Below are 4,639 nucleotides of genomic sequence, written 5' to 3'. Positions count from 1 at the left end.
CCGGTTTGTGGTGGAGTGTTCAAGCATCGAAGCTAGGGAACAACCGAGATTTCTATTAATTTTACAGGTTCATTGATTTATTGTTTTAATTTATATATGCTCTGTACTGCTGTTTATCTATACAGTTTGTCTGATATGGCTGTATTTAAGCATGATTATTGTTTAGGCTTGTTTAGCATGTCCGGCTAAATAAATTTAGATATCGGTATGTAAAGTAAGCGGAATAAAGGAATCAAAACTGAGTTGGTTTAAATTTATTTAAAAATATAGTCACTCTTTTTATGGTCTCAATTTACAGAGTTAATACCAAAGTTTTTGTACGAGAGTAAAAGACATAAAGAAATTAAAATCAATAGAACGACGGTTTGAGCTTTTAACTGGACAGTGTAAATTGGGCATTAACTTTAAATCAGGGCGAAAGCAATTTTTAGAGTTAATTAAATTCTGATCATTTTCAAAAAGTATTTTTAAAGGTTAAATGTGAGGACGAGAGTTAAGCATTTAAGTTTAATCATATAATCTAAGTCAACAGAGCGAGAGTTTGAGACGAGGGTGTTTAAACGGTTAGTATTTTCTTAAAAAGAGTTTCTATAGATTCCATTGCTTTCAAAAAGTGATTTTAGATTTAACTAAATAGTGAGAGCGTACGTTAATATAAAGTCATAGTCTGATTCAACAGAGCGAGAGTTTGAGAAAAGACTTTTAATCAATAGTGTCTACTGAAAATACTTATTTCAAAACTAAGAAACCAACGAAGACTTGATTCCCTAATTACGACAAACTACATACCGATATCCGTGTTATTTGATATTTAATCTAGATCCAATTTTAGTTTTACTTTTCCCCCTAATCATCAAAGTATCATCCGCCTTAGCTTTACGAAGTAACCTTAGAAAAACGGTATATTGATTCATTAAGTCCCTGTGGGGTCGATATCTTTTAAAACTACGCGATTAGACTGTGCACTTGCAGTTAATACCCCAATAGACTCATAAAGTCGCGATCAAGTTTTTGGCAGCGTTGCCGGGGACTTTTATTTAGTTGATATCGTAACTCTTCTGTTACGCTGTAGAGACTAAGGCATTTTTTTTTCCTTCTTTCTCGTTGATTTGTATGCCACACACTCGCTCACAAGGCGAACCGTACTACTTACGAATCAACGATGTTGAACGATATCTCCGAGTCTTACGATGAATTCGGGAGTATCGTGTTGCAAATAATCTTCCTCCAATCGAAATTCCTGATCTCAAAAATCTCCTTCCTTCGCCGATACCCGAGATGGCAGAACCAGCTCGTGCTCTTCGAGATTACGCCGCTCCATCGCAAGATGAGCTGCATTCGAGTATTGCTCCACCCACAATCGAAGCGAACAACTTCGAACTTAAACCTTCGCTGTTGCAGGCAATGCAACAGAATCAATTTTCTGGAAATCCTACCGAGGATCCAAACCTTCATTTATCCGTATTTGTCCAATACGCTGATACTGTTAAAGCCAATGGTGTCACTTCAGAGGCAATTCGACTTCGTCTCTTTCCTTTCTCGTTAAGAGATAAAGCTAGAAGATGGCTTCAGTCTCTTCCTTCCAACTCAGTCACCACATGGAATGAGTTGAAGAAAGTCTTTCTTGCCCGATATTTTCCTCCAAGCAAAACAGCTATGTTAAGAGCCCAGATAAATGGATTTAAGCAGAAATATAACGAGTCTCTTTTCGAAGCATGGGAAAGATACAAAGACATGATGAGACTTTGCCCACACCATGGTTTAGAGGACTAGTTAGTAATTCATACCTTCTATAATGGTCTCTTGTACAACACAAGGTTAACAATAGACGCCGCCGCCGGTGGTGCACTTATGGATAAACCTTACACCGATGCTTATCAACTTATTGAGAGCATGGCCCAAAACCATTATCAGTGGGGAAGCGACCGAACAATGGTAGAAAAACCTAAAACAAAAGGGGGCATGTACGAGATAAGTAGCCTTGATCATGTTAATGCAAAAGTGGATGCTCTTGCCCAGAAAATCGACAGTTTAAATGTATCACCTCCAGCCACCGTGGTTGCCGTAACTCAAAATTGCGAAGTCTGTGGAATTCAAGGTCACACTCCTACAGATTGTCAACTCCTAACAGGAATCCAAGCAGAGCAAGTGAATTATGCTCAAGGAAATCCCTACTCGCATACCTATAACTCAAACTGGAAGAACCATCCTAATTTTTCATATAAGAGTAATAATGCTTTATACGCACCAGGTCAAGCTCCCAGTCAAGCCCCAGCTATACCTCCTGGATATCAAAAGCCGACCCCATCCACACCTAACAATAATGTTCCTAGGAAATCCAACTTGGAAATCATGATGGAGAACTTCATAGCTTCTCAACAGCAAATGAATAAAGAGTTCTTAAACCAGAATGTACACACTAACGAACAGATTATATAACTAGCAAGTAAAGTAGATGCCCTGGCTACCCATAACAAAATGCTGGAAACACAAATCTCGCAAGTAGCTCAACAACAAGCACCTACTGCTGCCCCAACTGGTACATTTCCTGGACAGCCCCAACCTAATCCGAAAAGCTACGCTCATGCAATTATATTAAGAAGTGGAACAGAGGTAGAAGGACCATCTAACCCAAGGATTGAAAACCAAAACTCTAAAAAGTCAACTGAGGAAGAAAGTGAACCTAAGGAAAAGGAAGAGTGTAATAAGGAAACCGTAGAAAAGAAAGAACCTTATGTACCTCCACCGCCTTACAAACCACCTATCCCTTACCCTTAGAGGCAAATTAAAACCAAAGACGCGGGCCAATTTAAAAAATTTGTTGACCTACTGAAACAATTAAACGTCACAATTCCTTTTACAAAAGTTATTACACAGATGCCCTCATATGCTAAGTTTTTAAAAGAAATTCTTTCTAATAAAAGGAAACTTGAAGATAGCGAAACCGTTACACTCACTGCTGAGTGCAGCGCGATAATCCAAAATATGCCTCCTAAACTTAAAGACCCTGGTAGTTTCTCTATACCCTGTCATATAGGAAAATTTGTCATAGACAAAGCTTTGTGCGATTTAGGAGCCGGTATCAGTGTTATGCCCTTGTCCATATGCAAGAGACTTGAAATGGGAGAATTAAGACCAACTAAAATGTCTGTGCAATTAGCAGATCGTTCCGTTAGATATCCTGTAGGAATTCTTGAAAACGTTCCCGTGCGCATAGGTCAATTCTATATCCCAACCGATTTTAAAATTATGGACATAAGAGAAGATGAAGTTACCCCCATTATATTGGGAAGACCATTCTTAGCAACCGCCGGTGCCATCATAGACGTAAAACGAGGACGACTCACTTTCGAAGTAGGAGAAGAGAAAATTGAGTTCATTCTTTCCAAATTTTTGAAAGCACCTGCAATAGATGACACATGTTACTTCATGGATATCATCGATGAATGCATAAAAGAAACAGAATTAGAAAATGACGATTTGTTTGACTGTCGTGTAGAAGACAGACTTAACCAATGTTTAGCAATAACATCGGATCCTACACAATGCCTCAAGAAACCAACCCTCGACCTGAAAACACTTCCCAAAAATCTGAGATATGAATTCCTAGACTTAGAACTTGAACGACCAGTGATAGTAAATGCAGGCCTAGGAAAACTCGAAACCGAAAAACTCCTACATATCTTAAGAAAATATTCAACCGCACTAGGATACAACATCACCGATCTTAAAGGGATAAGTCCTTCTATTTGTATGCACCGCATCATGCTAGAAGAAGACTGTAAAACTTCTAGGGAACATCAGAGGAGACTAAACCCGATCCTGAGTGAGGTAGTGAAGAAGGAAGTAATGAAGTTATTAGAGGCAGGTATCATATATCCTATATCTGATAGCAAATGGGTTAGTCCTGTACACGTAGTACCAAAGAAAGGAGGTATAATAGTGATCGAAAATGAAAAAGGAGAAACTATAACCAAACGAATTGAATCGAGATGGAGAATGTGCATTGACTATAGGAAACTAAACAAAGCAACCCGAAAAGATCATTTTCCTTTACCATTCATAGACCAGATGTTAGAACGACTAGCCAAGCATTCTCATTTCTGCTACCTAGACGGTTACTCAGGCTTCTTTCAAATACCAATTCATCCTGATGACCAAGAAAAGACAACGTTCACATGTCCTTTTGGTACCTTCGCTTATCGACGAATGTCGTTTGGCTTGTGCAATGCTCCTGCAACCTTCCAAAGGTGCATGATGGCAATATTCGCCGATTTTCTCGAAAACATCATGGAAGTCTTTATGGATGACTTCTCCGTATACGGACAAAGTTTCGAAGAATGTCTTGAAAACCTAGAAAGAGTTCTAGAACGATGTGTAAAAGTAAACCTAGTACTTAATTGGGAAAAATGTCACTTTATGGTACAAGAAGAAATTGTTTTAGGACACATCATATCAAATAGAGGAATTGAAGTAGACAAAGCCAAAATAGAAGTAATCGAAAACCTTCAACCTCCGAAAACTGTAAGAGAAATACGAAGCTTCCTAGGACATGCCGGTTTCTACCGATGATTCATTAAAGATTTCTCTAAAATAACTAAACCTTTAACCGGATTATTAATGAAAGATGCTGAATTCA

At 38.4% G+C, this 4,639-nt stretch overlaps 1 non-coding gene across 1 annotated transcript; it reads right to left on the bottom strand.

Annotated features, from left to right (window-relative positions):
* Window positions 1–1,656: 1,656 nt before the first annotated feature.
* On the bottom strand, window positions 1,657–1,763 carry LOC127124260 (small nucleolar RNA R71). The gene has a single exon (XR_007803878.1). It is a non-coding gene; the product is annotated as a small nucleolar RNA R71 (small nucleolar RNA).
* Between the last annotated feature and the right edge of the window lie 2,876 nt (window positions 1,764–4,639).

Source organism: Lathyrus oleraceus, chromosome 2 (assembly GCF_024323335.1).
Source record: "Lathyrus oleraceus cultivar Zhongwan6 chromosome 2, CAAS_Psat_ZW6_1.0, whole genome shotgun sequence".
Lineage (NCBI taxonomy): Eukaryota > Viridiplantae > Streptophyta > Magnoliopsida > Fabales > Fabaceae > Lathyrus > Lathyrus oleraceus.
Note: the sequence above shows the minus strand (reverse complement) of the source record. Positions and strands in the feature narration are given on the sequence as shown.